At 35.1% G+C, this 18219-nt stretch overlaps 1 long non-coding RNA gene across 4 annotated transcripts; it reads right to left on the bottom strand.

Annotated features, from left to right (window-relative positions):
- Nucleotides 1-14735: 14735 nt before the first annotated feature.
- LOC145134212 (uncharacterized) lies at nucleotides 14736-16306 on the bottom strand. Of its 4 annotated transcripts, XR_013719009.1 has the most exons (6): nucleotides 16214-16306; nucleotides 15975-16033; nucleotides 15568-15636; nucleotides 15117-15316; nucleotides 14955-15041; nucleotides 14736-14868 (listed from the first exon to the last, which is right to left on the bottom strand). It is a non-coding gene; the product is annotated as an uncharacterized LOC145134212 (long non-coding RNA). The 4 variants fall into 4 exon arrangements; XR_013719008.1 differs by lacking the exon at nucleotides 16214-16306 and having other exon boundaries at nucleotides 15975-16152; XR_013719011.1 differs by lacking the exons at nucleotides 15975-16033; nucleotides 16214-16306 and adding an exon at nucleotides 15820-15916.
- Between the last annotated feature and the right edge of the window lie 1913 nt (nucleotides 16307-18219).

The following is an 18219-nucleotide window of genomic DNA, read 5'->3' on the forward strand; positions in this document are numbered from 1 at the left end:
ACTTGAACCCGGGATAGTGTTCTCTTAGCCTTAACGACATTAAAAGCATTATACGTAGGATCCTCCACTACGTGGAGGACTAGTACCATACAACCTTTTTACTTTACTATTGCATTATTTGTATATATTTGTTGGGTTTTCTAAATTACTTGTATAAGAAATTCACACTTATTAATGTTCAATACACAGAGTATTTGATTTTAAAAAAGTTACAAATCTAGCCATTATTCTTAATGACTTTTCACTTAATAGCCAAAAATAGCATACCAACACAATAGACGATTAAGAAAACCTAGTCTAAAACCTACGGTTTTGTCTAAATCTTATGGTAATAAACTATGGTTCAGAGCTTATGGGCTACGATTTTGGAGCCCATCTACGGTATGAGGGTCCATTAGCCCCAAAATATATAAAGTTAGAAAATTTCATTTAGGTCGTTTTTGGGTGTTTGAAGCTAGTGAAACGCTCTCCAATAATGATTTAGAGCTTATGGGATACGGTTTTGGAGCGTATCTACGGTATGGGGGTCCATTAGCCTAAAATATATAAAGTTAGAAAATTTTATTTAGGTCGTGTTTTGGTGTTTGAAGCTAGTGAAACACTATCCAATAACGGCTCCGAAAAACAAGAAGTTTTTTCTCATAAACTTCTTTTTTATTTGCTTTTTACCGTTTACCTTGAAAGGTAATAGTAGTAGGGGTGGAATTGGTATGGTACCAATTCGTTTTTTTCTTAAACCGTATACCGTACCAACTATAATTAATATAAAAAAATTGTTATCGGTACCGTACCAAATATACTTGGTACCAATATATTTGGCTACCAACAAGTTTGGTTGGTACAAATTGGTAATGGTATATACCGACTTCTTTTAATTTTTTATTTTAAGAATTTAAAATAAGCAAATACATCGGATTATTTTGATTTTTAGTAAAGAAATTAGTTATGTAGTTCTTTTAATTTACAAATGAATTATATTCAAGTAACGCTAAAGTAATGTATTAATTTTGTGTTTTAACGTGGTAATAACTAACTTATATTACTTTCTTAAAACTCTAAACACTAAAAACAATTGACAATTGAAATATACGATTTCGTTTATATATATATATATATATATATATATATATATATATATATATATATATATATATATATATATATATATATATATGAATTGGTTGGTACGGTATTATCATGGTATTCAAAATTTTATACCATTACTGTACCAAGATTGTTCAATTGGTACGGTACTAACAACCAAACATGTTGGTTACCAAATATGTTGGCTACCAACTTTCTTGGTTCGGTTGGTAGCATTTTTGTTGGTTTTCGTGGTATAATTTTGGCAGCCATAAATATTAGTGGGTATATCTTTTTTGCAGAAAAAAAAAGAGAAAAAAAAATTGGAGATGCGGTATGCCATCTACGGTGTACAAGCTGTTTATGCACAAAATGTGCATTAGCAGTTTGTACACGTAGATAGCATACCACATCTACAGTTTTCGGACATAATTTTGTTTTTGTTTTTGTTTTTTTTAGTTTCTAATATGTATAGTGATAAAGTATTATTATGTGGTATGATATTTGGATTGATTCGGTACTTTAAACGAAATAGGAATTGGATGCCAAGAAAGAAACAGTAGTTGGATCAACAAAATTGTAGTCAACTTCAACCAAACAACAGTAAAAAAAACAGTAGCTCATGGAGGGAAACAATAGGTTTGTAGCCTTTAGCTATGGTTTTGGTGGTTTTGGTCATAACCAGCATGAAGTTCATCCAAATACCAAATAATAACTTTGTTGAGAGCATATAGTATCAATTTTTTTTTTAATTGGAGGCCAAACCGTAGCATAGTGACAATAATGCAGGCGTATTAGTCTAGGCTACGGTTTGGTTGGCTATTTTTGACTATTGGCATATTTTTGGTTGTTAGGTGAGAAGTCATTAGCATTTGTGGTTAGATTAGCGATTTTCTCTTTAATTTTTTATTGGGAAAAACATTTGAGGGGAGAGCAATGATTTCAATATTATACAGAATGAGAATAACAAGGAATATAAATAGTTGCTAGTAATTCCGAACACTAAATCCTCCCTAATAAATAAAGAATTTTTGCCACTTGTCACACTTTACTTATTTGGCCACATGTCATTTTGTGGTTATTTTCAATTAAATTTTCCCTACATGGCATTGTGCGGTTGTTTCATTTTTATTAAATGTATTAATTGCAATAAATATAATAATAAAGACATTTCAATTTCATTAATTAACTTTCTTTCTAATTTCAAAATTTCTAAATTAAAGCTCATTAGTTTTCTTTGTTTATTTATCTAAATTATTTGTTTAAATTTAAAAGAGAAAAAACACTTTAATTTTAATAATTCAATATTTTTCTATTTTTTTTATAAATTCAACTTCTCAAAAGGAGGAGGTATTTGTAACATACATGTTTTGAGATCGTGTTTCATATAAATAATATTATGAAATATTATGTGATATTGAGTATTTAGTTCTAACAGATAGTTTTTACTAGAAATAAGGTAACACTATGTTTAGAATCACTCATAAATTATTGGAAGTCTTATGAGATTCCAATTAAAAGCTAAATAGTGAAATTTAGCGAAAATATAAAACTTGAAATAAGTAAAATTTTATTGTTGAAAGTTGTATATAATCTCGTTAGAAACATATAGGCGAAAACGGCATCGAAATCCGAGTTATAACGAAGAAGTTATGACCAATCGAAGATCCGCGATAAAACCGGCACGGTGCCGAATGATGTAAAAAGAGAGTTTTTGATAAACTACTTTTTAGCCTTAGTGATCTAAATGAAAGTCGTAGTATTCGTTAAACCGAGAAGTTCGATAAAAAGAACGCCAAAATCTGACTTCGTATGAGGAAGTTATGATTTTTACAAGTTTCAGCTTAGCAGTAGACAGCTAAAAACTCGAATTTTAGATCGAGTGATTTTTAGCCGACACAACCTAAACGAGAATCGAAGGTCTCGTCATTAGTAGTACAACGGTAAAAAGTCTGACGAAAACGGACGTCGGATGAAGAAGTTATGAATTTTTAACGGATTTACCAGTCCCGGTCTGTTAAAAATAATAATATAAAAATAAAGTCAAAATTTTCCGACGAAGTCTACACGAAAGTTGTAGAGCATAATTTTCTCTACGCGTGCATATAAAGAACGTCAAAAACGGAGTCCGTATGAGAAAGTTATGGACTCTACAAGATTGGGCACATTTTTCGAGAAATTTCGCATGAATAGTGATTGCCACGTCACCCTCGCTCGGAGTTGGCCACGTGTCCGAAGCTGCTGCGTGGCATGCCCGAGAAGCGACGCGTGTCGCACAGATGTCCGAAGGGCCACGTGATCCTCGCATGCCACACGTGATCCGACCCTCGTGTCCTCCTCCCATTGGACCGAAGCAGCCGACCCGATCCGAAGCCAGAAGCCGCATCATCCGACCAATGCGAAGCGAGCACCTGTCCGTCCGAGCCTCGCCCTGCTGCTACCTGGTCCGAACCTCGCAGCCGCGTGCCTCCTCTCCTCGCTTCGGATCTGAGGCTCGCACCTATATAAGGGGTGCGAGACCTCCCGGTTAGAAGTTTAAAACTTGGCCTTTTTCACCCCTTTTCAACATTTTCTTGCATTCCGACTTCCCCCGAAGCCCCGGTACTTATTCCAAAGCCCGAAACGCGCCCCGAGATTTCCGAGAAGCCCGAAAAATTTATCTTTTCGGTTTCGAAGCTCTACCTTCGCAGAGCCCGGTTTTCAAGAAAACTCCCGGTTTTCAACGAAGAAAGTCATATTTAAAGCCGAAGTGCTGCCCAAATTACTATTTTGACCCCCGGTTATTTCTCGGTGAGTTTAATATATAGGAACAATTGTATGTTATGTGTTATATGTGCTATGTGTTTTTCCATGTTATCATCTCGAGTTGTTGTATCTGCTATTTTATAGCAAGGTTGTACCTTTGACTTGAAGTGTATGACATAAGCATCACTTGGGTATTGGTATGAACCGTTGACCATGAAGTGTATGACATAGGCATCACTTTGGCTTCGGTAGTATGCTAAGATAAGGCTGAAAGCCTAAATATTCTAGCAAAATGATATTCTTGAGTATTTACTGTGCCATTTGTGCTGAAACTTTATTGATTTTATATCAAGTATGGAATTTGTTATGTCTCATTGATTAATATGGAAAGCTTTTCGCATTATGCCTTTGTTGTTCCTTGTTCCTCTTTGCTTCTGGCATATTACAATATATATATGGCATAACGTTATATTGTATCTATTATTGAACTCACTAAGCGCCACCGCTTACCCCTCTCAATGTTTAACTAATTTGCAGGAGATAAGCATCCAATATAGTTATATACTGGTAGCAGATTTTTGAATAGTTTGAAACTACTGTATTGATAGAAGATTTTCGAATAGTTTGAAACTATTGTATTTTGCACTCCCATATGTATAAATCTATAGAATCCTGGGAAGTTATGTAATATATAACACTATGAGATAGTGGGTTTGTATCCAGTAGTTTGTAACCGTTTTATCAATATAAAATATTGTTTTATGAATATGCATGTAGCATGTTTCGGAATAACAACTGTCAAATATGAAAGTTTGGGTCTTTCAGAAATATGAAAGTATAGAAAGGGGTTCTTTCAGTTAATATTGGTTATTTAAGAAAAAAAAAACTATTACAAAATTATAAGAAATTATCTTATTCTGTTTTCGCTATAAATCAAATGTGATAACTAAGTAACTAACCGACTTCACAATTTAATTCGATTTCAATTTTTGGTTTCTTCTGTTTTGGTTTTGTTCATTTTTTGTTTTTTGTTTCTTTTCACCCATATATTCATAAATATGAAGTCAACTATGGGCCTTGTATACAATGTATAGTACAAAAAATGAGGTGGATTGGGCCTGTTAACCTTTGTGTGGGTCAGCTCATTACCTGCTTAAAGTCCACATGCTTTTTGTCTCTTACCCAAGAACAGAAAGCTGAAACTTTTTCATTGATAACAAGCACAAGAAAACTAAATTTCAAATTTTGGCCTAAAGTTCGTTTATTCTTTAAAATATCCAATATTTTGACTTTATTCTGTTTTAGACTTATTTTATTTTAAAAGACTCGTTCTTATCTATTCATTTTTATTTCAATCATGGAACCGATTATTAACATAGAAATTCTGTTTATTCCACAAAAAACTATACATGCTGTATTTTTTTCTTTTCCGTTTTAGACCTTTTTTTTCTTAAATAAACTAAACTGAAACATATGACTTGATATTTCATTAATTGAGATGGTTACCAATCAGGTAACCCTAAATCCCTGACTCACGGCATCCTAAGCATCAATAACTAAAATAATAATTGATTTTAAAACTCTATGTCACGTTTCCGCTTCTTCTTGTTGTAAACCACATTGAGTCTCTTGAAATGACTTCCATTTTAAGCATCAGAAACATAAACTTAGTAAGAAATGTTGAAATGAAATTATGTTATTATGATGATGAAGACAAGGCTAACTATACTTCTGCAATGCTCATCGGAGAAGCCTTGGTCTGGTGGGAAGCAACCTATGAAGCTCTCAGCAAGTTTGACCAGGAGAATTTATCCTGGGAAATGTTCAAAACTCGTGTGCTAGAGAAGTACTGTCCTCTAGACATGAGGAGGAGGTTGGAGAAAGAATTCCTCGAGCTTAAACAAGGAGGAATGACTGTGAATGAGTATGAAACTCAGTTCAATCAAAAAGCACGGTTTGCCGTAAAGTATATTCCAACTGAAGATGAGAAAATTCAGTTATTCTTAGAAGGACTACGGCACGAAATTCACGATTTCGTTGCCAATCGGGAAGTACTATCATTTGATAAAGCTGTTGAGTATGCTCGAAAGTGTGAGCATGACTTAGAAATACGTGGCGCCACTCTTACTGTTCCGAAACATCCACGTACTGAAAGGACTGCTCCTGCTTCCCCTATTCCACCAACTCAATCCGTTCGATCTGAACCTAGCAAGCAAGTACAATCTCAGAGTGTTTTTCGTGGCCGCGGCAGGTCACAATCTTTTTCTCTTCAGTCGCCAGCTTGTCGAAATTGTGGAAAGAATCATCCGGGCGAATGCAGATTAGAGGAAAGAACCGTGGTCTATTTTGGATGTGGAGAAGTAGGACACAAGAAGCCTGTGTGTCCAATGAAAGGTGTTACATGCTTTGCATGTGGTGTTACTGGCCACAGGAAGCGTTTTTGCCCCACTCTTACTAGTCAGATGACGGGAAGTCAAGCTTCCGTTCAACAACCGGCGAAAAGTCAAGCTTTCGTTCAACAACCGGCGAAAAGTCAAGCTCCTGTTCAACAATCAAGGGGTACCCCAACTAAAAAGGAGGAGGTTCCAAAAGCTAAGGGTCGTGCATTCCAGATCACCACAGAAGAGGCACGCGAGGACCCGAATGTTGTGACGGGTACATTTCTTGTTACCTCTAGACCTGCTCACATCTTATTTGATTCTGGTGCCTCAGATTCTTTTGTGTCTTATGAATTTGCGCATTCTTTTTCAAATTGCTTGCTATGCACTCGTGCAACCCTTTCACGTAGAGACTGCTGGAAGTATATCATTACTTGCCGATAAAGTCTATAGGAATTGTGTTATAGAAATTGAAGGCTACAATTTTCTTGCTAATCTAATTCCTATCTCCTTGCCCAACTTTGACATTATTCTCGGCATGGATTGGTTGTCGAAGAACCACGCAGACCTTTTGTGTTATGAAAAGATAGTATGTATTCCCATTGAAGGGGAGAATCCTATCTATGTCTATGGTGAACAAGGAACCTTAAAAATAATCTCTTTCCTTAAAGCCCGTAAATTCATATCGAAAGAGTGTTCTATCTATCTGGCCTACACAGTCGATGTCTCAAAAGAAGATAAGAAAACAGTGAATGATGTTCCCATTGTTAAGGAATATCCAGATGTTTTTCCCGAAGAATTGCCTGGACTTCCTCCGGACAGGCAAGTAGAATTCCGAATTGACCTTGTGCCTGGTGCTGCTCCGATTGCTAAGACTCCTTATCGTCTTGCGCCAGCTGAGATGAAAGAAATGATGATCCAACTGCAGGAATTACTTGACAAAGGCTTTATCCGACCAAGTACCTCTCCCTGGGGTGCTTAGGTATTGTTTGTTAAGAAGAAGGACGGATCGATGCGGATGTGCATTGATTATCGTGAGCTGAATAAGGTGACTATCAAGAACAAATATCCACTACCTCGCATCGACGATTTGTTCGATCAACTTCAGGGTGTTAGCTATTTCTCAAAGATTGATCTAAGATCTGGCTATCATCAGTTGAAAGTTCACGAGCAGGATGTACCGAAGACTGCTTTTCGTACTCGATATGGGCATTACGAATTCCTTGTTATGCCGTTTGGTTTAACGAATGCTCTTGCTGTATTCATGGATATCATGAATCGGGTATGCCGCCCAATGCTCGATAAATCTGTCATCGTATTCATTGACGATATTCTAATCTATTCCAAGTCTGAAGCTGATCATGCCATTCATATTCGTGCGGTATTAGAACTTCTTCGAAAGGAGAAACTTTATGCTAAATTCTCGAAATGTGAATTTTGGCTTCGCCAAGTTCAATTTCTCGGCCATGTTATTTCTGGTGACGGTGTATCCGTAGATCCTACTAAAATTGAAGCTATTCAAAATTGGGAAGTGCCTCGTAATGCTTCCGAAATGCGTAGTTTCTTGGGTCTCGCGGGATATTACTGGAGATTTATTAAGGATTTTTCTCGTATAGTCGTACCTCTCACGAGTCTTACACGAAAGGATGTGAAGTTCGAATGGGGTGAAGCCCAAGAAAAAGCTTTCTCGACTCTAAAAGATCTTTTAACCCATGCTCCAATCTTATCACTTCCAGAAGGTGATGATGATTTCTCTGTATATAGCGATGCTTCAAGATTAGGACTCAGTTATGTGTTGATGCAACGTGGTAAAGTGATAGCCTATGCCTTAAGACAACTGAAAGATTATGAAAAGAATTATCCCACTCATGATCTCGAACTCGCTGTAGTGGTATTTGCCCTAAAACTTTGGAGACATTACCTCTTTGGTACAAAATGTCAATTGTATACCGACCACAAGAGTCTCAAGTATATATTCAGTCAGCAAACTCTGAATATGAGACAACAACGAGCCATGGAGCTGATCAAAGACTATGACTGTGAAATCCTATATCATCCTGGAAAGACTAATGTATTTGCCGATGCACTTAGCAGAAAGGTTTATCGTAATAGTATGTGTTATGCTATTACTCACACCACAGTAAAGTTCACTATTCTAAATGAACTAGAGAAATGGCAAGTAGAAGCCCTAAAGCCAGAAAATGTGAAGAAAGAAGGAATGTTACATTACACCGATGTTTTACTTGATGATCCACGAGGATTGAAGGTATTCAAGAATCGGCTATGGATTCCGAAGATTGGTGAATTAAGAAAGAAGATTTTAGATGAAGCCCATAAGTCTAAACTGTCAATACATCCTGGTACAAGTAAAATGTACTATGATGTAAGAGCTGATTATTGGTGGCCTGGATTAAAGAGAGACATTGGAAGATATGTACAGGAATGCTTAGTATGTTTACAAGTCAAAACAGAGCACCAAAAGCGTTACGGAACCCCAGAAAGCCTTAGTGTACCTGTATGGAAATGGGAAGAACTGTCCATGGATTTTATTACCAAATTGCCAAAGACTGCTAGACAGCATGATAGCATTTGGGTAATCGTCGACCGCCTGACTAAAAGCGCTCATTTTCTTGCCATGCGTGAAACGGCTCCAATGGAGAAATACGCACAAGTATACTTGGATGAAATTGTTGCAAGACATGGTGTGCCACTAAAGATCGTTTCCGATCGTGATACTCGCTTCACTTCTCACTTTTGGGCGAGTATGCAACGTGAATTGGGATCTCGAGTTGCTCTCAGCACAGCCTATCATCCCCAGACAGATGGGCAGACGGAGAGAACAATCCAAACTGTAGAAGATATGCTTCGTGCATGTGTCTTGGAGTTCGGTGGTAACTGGGATAAATACTTACCTCTTGTCGAATTCTCGTATAATAACAGTTACCACGCTTCAATTAAAATGCCACCATATGAGGCATTATATGGTCGCAAGTGTCGTACTCCATTATGTTGGCGTGAAATAGGACAGAAAATCCTTGGAGGCCCTGAAATGATTCAAGACACCACCGACAAGATTCAAATTGTACGAGAAAGAATGAAAGCCGCCCAGGATCGACAAAAGTCCTATACGAAAAAGAGGAGACGACCAATAGAATTCCAGGTGGGGGATTTCGTAATGTTGAAGGTATCCCCATGGAAAGGTCTTATGTGATTTGGAAAGAAAGGAAAACTAAGTCCTAGATTTGTTGGTCCTTTCAAAATCCTCCAGAGGATTGGTAAACAAGCATACCGCTTGGAATTGCCTGAAGATTTGGCAGGTATTCATGATGTCTTCCATGTGAGTTATCTGCGCAAATGCTTGAGCATCTATGATGAGGCAGTTCCATTATCCTAGGTGAAACTGGATAATAAGTTAACTTATGTAGAAGAGCCTGAAGAGATCGTAAACAAAATAACGACTAAGTTGCGTAATAAAGAAGTAGAGTTGGTGCTTGTCAAGTGGAAACACCATCGAGGCCCGAACTATACTTGGGAAAATAAGAATGAGATAAGATCGAAATACCCCCATTTATTTTAATCTATGTAATTTCGGGGACGAAATTCTCAAAAGGAGGAGGTATTTGTAACATACATGTTTTGAGATCGTGTTTCATATAAATAATATTATGAAATATTATGTGATATTGAGTATTTAGTTCTAACAGATAGTTTTTACTAGAAATAAGGTAACACTATGTTTAGAATCACTCATAAATTATTGGAAGTCTTATGAGATTCCAATTAAAAGCTAAATAGTGAAATTTAGCGAAAATATAAAACTTGAAATAAGTAAAATTTTATTGTTGAAAGTTGTATATAATCTCGTTAGAAACATATAGGCGAAAACGGCATCGAAATCCGAGTTATAACGAAGAAGTTATGACCAATCGAAGATCCGCGATAAAACCGGCACGGTGCCGAATGATGTAAAAAGAGAGTTTTTGATAAACTACTTTTTAGCCTTAGTGATCTAAATGAAAGTCGTAGTATTCGTTAAACCGAGAAGTTCGATAAAAAGAACGCCAAAATCTGACTTCGTATGAGGAAGTTATGATTTTTACAAGTTTCAGCTTAGCAGTAGACAGCTAAAAACTCGAATTTTAGATCGAGTGATTTTTAGCCGACACAACCTAAACGAGAATCGAAGGTCTCGTCATTAGTAGTACAACGGTAAAAAGTCTGACGAAAACGGACGTCGGATGAAGAAGTTATGAATTTTTAACGGATTTACCAGTCCCGGTCTGTTAAAAATAATAATATAAAAATAAAGTCAAAATTTTCCGACGAAGTCTACACGAAAGTTGTAGAGCATAATTTTCTCTACGCGTGCATATAAAGAACGTCAAAAACGGAGTCCGTATGAGAAAGTTATGGACTCTACAAGATTGGGCACATTTTTCGAGAAATTTCGCATGAATAGTGATTGCCACGTCACCCTTGCTCGGAGTTGGCCACGTGTCCGAAGCTGCTGCGTGGCATGCCCGAGAAGCGACGCGTGTCGCACAGATGTCCGAAGGGCCACGTGATCCTCGCATGCCACACGTGATCCGACCCTCGTGTCCTCCTCCCATTGGACCGAAGCAGCCGACCCGATCCGAAGCCAGAAGCCGCGTCATCCGACCAATGCGAAGCGAGCACCTGTCCGTCCGAGCCTCGCCCTGCTGCTACCTGGTCCGAACCTCGCAGCCGCGTGCCTCCTCTCCTCGCTTCGGATCTGAGGCTCGCACCTATATAAGGGGTATGAGACCTCCCGGTTAGAAGTTTAAAACTTGGCCTTTTTCACCCCTTTTCAACATTTTCTTGCATTCCGACTTCCCCCGAAGCCCCGGTACTTATTCCAAAGCCCGAAACGCGCCCCGAGATTTCCGAGAAGCCCGAAAAATTTATCTTTTCGGTTTCGAAGCTCTACCTTCGCAGAGCCCGGTTTTCAAGAAAACTCCCGGTTTTCAACGAAGAAAGTCATATTTAAAGCCGAAGTGCTGCCCAAATTACTATTTTGACCCCCGGTTATTTCTCGGTGAGTTTAATATATAGGAACAATTGTATGTTATGTGTTATATGTGCTATGTGTTTTTCCATGTTATCATCTCGAGTTGTTGTATCTGCTATTTTATAGCAAGGTTGTACATTTGACTTGAAGTGTATGACATAAGCATCACTTGGGTATTGGTATGAACCGTTGACCATGAAGTGTATGACATAGGCATCACTTTGGCTTCGGTAGTATGCTAAGATAAGGCTGAAAGCCTAAATATTCTAGCAAAATGATATTCTTGAGTATTTACTGTGCCATTTGTGCTGAAACTTTATTGATTTTATATCAAGTATGGAATTTGTTATGTCTCATTGATTAATATGGAAAGCTTTTCGCATTATGCCTTTGTTGTTCCTTGTTCCTCTTTGCTTCTGGCATATTACAATATATATATGGCATAACGTTATATTGTATCTATTATTGAACTCACTAAGCGCCACCGCTTACCCCTCTCAATGTTTAACTAATTTGCAGGAGATAAGCATCCAATATAGTTATATACTGGTAGCAGATTTTTGAATAGTTTGAAACTACTGTATTGATAGAAGATTTTCGAATAGTTTGAAACTATTGTATTTTGCACTCCCATATGTATAAATCTATAGAATCCTGGGAAGTTATGTAATATATAACACTATGAGATAGTGGGTTTGTATCCAGTAGTTTGTAACCGTTTTATCAATATAAAATATTGTTTTATGAATATGCATGTAGCATGTTTCGGAATAACAACTGTCAAATATGAAAGTTTGGGTCTTTCAGAAATATGAAAGTATAGAAAGGGGTTCTTTCAGTTAATATTGGTTATTTAAGAAAAAAAAAACTATTACAAAATTATAAGAAATTATCTTATTCTGTTTTCGCTATAAATCAAATGTGATAACTAAGTAACTAACCGACTTCACAATTTAATTCGATTTCAATTTTTGGTTTCTTCTGTTTTGGTTTTGTTCATTTTTTGTTTTTTGTTTCTTTTCACCCATATATTCATAAATATGAAGTCAACTATGGGCCTTGTATACAATGTATAGTACAAAAAATGAGGTGGATTGGGCCTGTTAACCTTTGTGTGGGTCAGCTCATTACCTGCTTAAAGTCCACATGCTTTTTGTCTCTTACCCAAGAACAGAAAGCTGAAACTTTTTCATTGATAACAAGCACAAGAAAACTAAATTTCAAATTTTGGCCTAAAGTTCGTTTATTCTTTAAAATATCCAATATTTTGACTTTATTCTATTTTAGACTTATTTTATTTTAAAAGACTCGTTCTTATCTATTCATTTTTATTTCAATCATGGAACCGATTATTAACATAGAAATTCTGTTTATTCCACAAAAAACTATACATGCTGTATTTTTTTCTTTTCCGTTTTAGACCTTTTTTTTCTTAAATAAACTAAACTGAAACATATGACTTGATATTTCATTAATTGAGATGGTTACCAATCAGGTAACCCTAAATCCCTGACTCACGGCATCCTAAGCATCAATAACTAAAATAATAATTGATTTTAAAACTCTATGTCACGTTTCCGCTTCTTCTTGTTGTAAACCACATTGAGTCTCTTGAAATGACTTCCATTTTAAGCATCAGAAACATAAACTTAGTAAGAAATGTTGAAATGAAATTATGTTATTATGATGATGAAGCTCCTGTTTACCATTTGTCCCAAAACTGTTTTCACATGATTGAGTTTATTTTTAAAGGCTGTCCCAAGGTTATTTTCACTAGGTCTATGGTATGTTTATTTTTAACAGTGTACCGTGATAGTTTTGCAAGTAAGTTGTTATTATTTATTTATTGTTACCTTTGAGACTATTTTGTCTCAAGTATTTATCAACATTTTATAATGGTACTAACTCCATTGGCATTGTATAGATGGAGGATTTTGGACATTAGTTATTTTTTTTATCTTTGTAACATCCAATATTAAATCACATCTCTTCGACACTGTATGGATGGAGGATCTCAGACATTAGCTTCACATGAACCATAATGGGATATCTAATAGTGATTGGAATCTCAAACATGAATCAAGATATAATCTCCTAAACATTTCTATTCAAGCATAGGAAACAACCTCCCTGATTTATCTATCGGTGCTTACAGTGCCTATGGTGGTCACTTAGGCCTCATGGTAACCATGATTAACCTTAGTACTCATTATAAAACATAGATAAGTAATGAAAAACATGGAAATAAATTTATCTAGCCATTTTATGAAAAGTTAATAGATACTTGAGACAGAATGGGCTTAAAGGTAAAAAATAACAACTTACATAAAAAATTGTCCAAATACACTATTAAATAAATATACCATTAGACCTTACAAAAATAGTATTGAGACGACCTTTCAAAACAAACCTAATCTTGTGAAAATAACTTTGGACCCAATATGGTGTATAACAGCAAAATTCCATTTCAATAGTTCATACTAAGTTTATGTTCCTGATGATTGAAGAAGAAACTATTTTGATTGGACTCAATATGGTGTACAAGAACCTAGAGTTTTAGAAACGGTTATTCTTCTAGTTAGTCGCTACTCAGGATACATATGAATTAGGGGGATATAGGGTTACCTTATGGTAACCGACTCCATTAATGACATAAAAAATGAATAAGTTAAAGTTGAGTTTATTTTAAAAAAATGTTTTAAGTCTATACTTCACCACCTCCGTACAACATATCACATTCATGACAATCTGCTTCCTAATATTGATTCTAAATTTCCTCCTCTTTCATTCTCCTTCTTCTTCTCCAGTGATATTCATTCGTTTGTGAGTGTGAGAGAGAGTGCTATTTGGAAACCTTTGCTCAGGCGGCGGCTCCGACATCGACAACTCCGACGTCCAACCGGTGATAGAGTCACATCGGGAAGAATTCAATAATTTTTTAAAGAGATAAAGAGAGGGGAGTAGGTGGGGTGGGGTGGGGTTGAATTTGTTTTTTTTTTCAATTAAATAAAATACTTAACATAATTAAAACTAGAAAATTGCCCCCGCCATTGCGGGGGTCGGATTTAGATTAAGCGACATAGTTTATTCATTTATTTATTGGAAGGGAAAACTGCTCTTTTGCCAAATAAACACCACATAAATCTTTAGCAATATACCACCCGAGACTTGGCAACTTTCCTGAAGATGAAACATCCATGCGCATTATCATTGTTGGAGTGTTTTCAGATGAAGAAGATTCATCTTGTGTGCCTCCTAAAGGTTGTGGAAGTTTCAGACTTTTGGCCCATGTAGTTATCCCAGGAGAAGACAACTTTGATGGTGAATCATTTGTAGGTTCCACTGCTAAGCAAAAGTATCAATTCTTTCTTTTGCAATTTTGAATAATTCCTCTACTGTTCTGTAACTAACCCCTCAATTTCCCTCAATACCCTCCATGGTAAATGTCTTTCCTGTCTCTGTTTCACCATATTGAAATATGCACACGTCGTATCCATCGAAAAGTGAAGCCACCAATGGTGAAGCATTGTCCGTTTGATGATGAATCAAAGTCAACCATGGTTGACCATCCGGTCAAAGTTTCTTTTTTGCTTGGTGGACGTCATCTGCAAAACACCTGTGTGTTTCCTGAAACTATAAAAAAAATTAGTATTTATAGAAAGTTAGAAACTTTATATGTTTGTTAAAAAAAGAAAAAGAAAAAGAAAAACTTTGCACACCTTTTATATCCTCAAATTGATTATGAAGCTTTCTTCCCTTGATTTGTTCTTTGTTGTATTTGACTTTAAGATGCTCACACTGTGCAACTAAAAGTAATGATAGAAAATGTTAAAACTTACAATAGGGTGAAAATTTAATCATGAATTTACTAATTTACCCACCCATTGCTTGAACTGCAGAAACCATGTTATTGAGATCAGGAAGGAACTGAGCCAGCACAGTGGTGTGCTTGAAGAGAGAGCTGAGAGTGGTTTGGTTTCAATACCTACTTCCTTGACTGCAGCCACCCAAACTTTCTTGTCATGTTCATATCTACCTGATATGCCCCTCAATTATTTAGATTGTTTCTCCATTTTTTGGTCTAAAAATAAACAAAATTAAGAATTTCTAACATCTATAACAAAATTATTATTTATATCTGCAAATGAAAACGATAACACTAATTTCATAAGGAAAAAAGTCACAAACATGCATACACATATATACATAGAGAGTCTATTATAGATTTCATTAAAGCGTTTATAAACATGAAAACAGGAAAAACTCATTTAAAACTACAGCGTTGTTCTGTTTGCATTAAGTAGAAAAAACAATAATAATAGAGAGACTAACCTGGAGTTGGTCTTCACATCTTTTAAGTTTGTCACTATATTCTCTCATATTAAGAAAATATTTATGAAGCTGCAAGAAAATTTTTTTAACAACATGAATACAAAAAAAGAAAAATAAATTAATGGAAGTACCTTAATCAACTGTTCCTTGCGATTTGAAGTGAGCTTTTTAGCAGTTGCAAGTACATCCTTTAATGAAAAACTTATGAAGGGTAGAATTGTAATTTGGTGTAAAAGAAGAGATCGATCATACAGTTTACCAAGTAGAAACACAATCTTGACCAGATTTTTCGTTGAGGATTTTTGTCAAGTAATTGGTGTTCAAAACTTAAAAAGAACAAAGAACAAAATGAATAAGAGTTACAAACACTAAAACTGTGAAATTGAAATACAAATGGTGGAATCAACCTGCTCCTACACTCTTCCCTGTCTTCCCTCACCTTCCGTCTCCCCCCAAACCAAATTACCTGATGACAATTGTGTTCGTTCACAAACACGATTCAAAACATTCCATAATTCAATATCCAGAAACATAGGGGCAGAAAAGTAAATTTAGTTGGGACTTTTAATAGTTACAATGGATACCTCATTCATTTAAAATGGATAATCAAACAATTATAATCAAGTAATGAATTAGGTAAACTAACCTGGAATTAATACAATAATCCGATCAGGCATTTCATCGAACGCCTTATAGGCATGTTTCTCATCCAAAAGTAGTAACCTTGTTGAGTCTTTCCACTTCCCAAACCTGTAGTCAACGTATCCAACTAACCCATTCAAATCCTCATGCCTTTGCAGTTGTAAAATTGATCTACAAACAAAATCAACCCAAAAAAGAAAACAAATAATTGAACCTCTAATTTGTAAAATAAAAAAGTTACCTGTGTCCTCGTTGCGTTGTTGCGACGGAGTAGAAAGTGCAGAGGAAATGAGGCCGATTCGACACGTTGGTTGCTTTTTGTCCGTTAATGTGAGGGTAATTTGGTCTTTTCAGGTAGTAGGGACTGAATTTGTCAGCATGGGTAAACCATATGGACCATTTATGTAATTTTGGCGATGGTGGTGGTGGTGGTGATGGCAGATGGTGGGTGGGTTTATGGTATTGGGTGGGTATTTTCTAATAAATAAAACATTAATTTAAAACCAAAAAGAGAATGTTAAATCTGGTAAACCACAGGGACCAATCGTGTAATTTTGTCTAACAATAATAATAATAATGATGAGGGACCATTTCTGCCAAAAGACTAAATACTAATAATATGTAATAAAAGGCGAGGGTTATGAAAAATTCAAACCAAAGTGAAAGGGTTGTTTGTGAACAAAAGCATAAAGATGAAGGGTTAATGTTATAAGTTGGAGGACCAAAATTGACAAAAAATGTGTCATTTTACTGTTAAAATCTTTCCTAACTTTAATATATATATATATAATAATAAATAGAAAATAATAATAATAATAATGACAAAATAGTTATTTTAAGTCATTTCAAATTTCGAAGGGTCCAAACCAAAATAAAAAAACATTTCGTGGACCAATGATGATAGTATAAAACTTTTTGGACCAAAATGGTATTTTTGGCTAACCATATGGACCAAATTTGCAGTTTTATCTTGATTATTTCAATACTCTCCAAAAATATCATTCTCACAATAACTAGCATGTATGTCACATTGTGGTATTTGTGTTTCTTATGATTCTTTAGAAGTTAAGTCCAAGAAGAAACGCGAATGAATAGAAAAGGACTAGAGAGGGGAACTCAGAAAGGTGCTACATTATAGCTCTTATCTGTCACCACAAATACCATTGACTTTTTGGTAATTATCCTCAATAAATATTATACCATTTATTTAAATGTACCAACTTTTTTTTATAATATTAAATTCTTAAATATTTCCACAAAACTACTTATTATGTAAATAAAAATTATAATATTTGACTTAGAAACAATTTTATAAAATAATAGAGGTGGAAATCGAGCAATTTGGGTAACAAGTCATAATGTTTGATCTAATTTCAATGTATATTATAATGTTATAAAACTTTAAATAAAATAAAATAAATTATATTATTATAACAATAATAGTAATTGAATAAAACAAATTATGAACCTGTATCATTATAATTACATTTAGGGATTGCTTTCCGGTTTGAGTCGTTGGAAATAAAGCATAAATTAATAAATAGGTGTTTTAAAATATTATGATTGTTGAGTAGAAATATAATGAAAAAGTACTTTTAAGAAGCCTATCGATCCAAAAATAGTTGGAACCCGAGAAAAAAAAAGGCCCTCATAGACTTTTTTATTTTATTTTTTATACTAAAATAAATGGCAAAAATCCTTTTGTGTGTCACGCTAATAAGCTATAGAATGAAAAATCATAAACTAGATGAAAGATAATTCACCTTAAATTGGGTTTCAATGCTTGATTTTAAGTCACTTAAAGTTATAGTTTATTTCCAATACAACAAACAAGTAAAATTTCATATAATATATTTAAAAACAAAACAAGCTAAAAAGATTTCCAGAATCATTTTACCGAAATAATACCAATTTCTATTGATAAAAAAAAAATGTAAACCCCAATAATTTTAGTGGATTGAACAAAGGTGACAAGTGTCATGTGTATAGACCTTATATCTATATTCCCAA

Source organism: Lactuca virosa, chromosome 8, assembly GCF_052849685.1.
Source record: "Lactuca virosa cultivar CGN04683 chromosome 8, Lactuca_virosa_CGN04683_v6, whole genome shotgun sequence".
In the NCBI taxonomy this organism is placed as follows: Eukaryota; Viridiplantae; Streptophyta; class Magnoliopsida; order Asterales; family Asteraceae; genus Lactuca; species Lactuca virosa.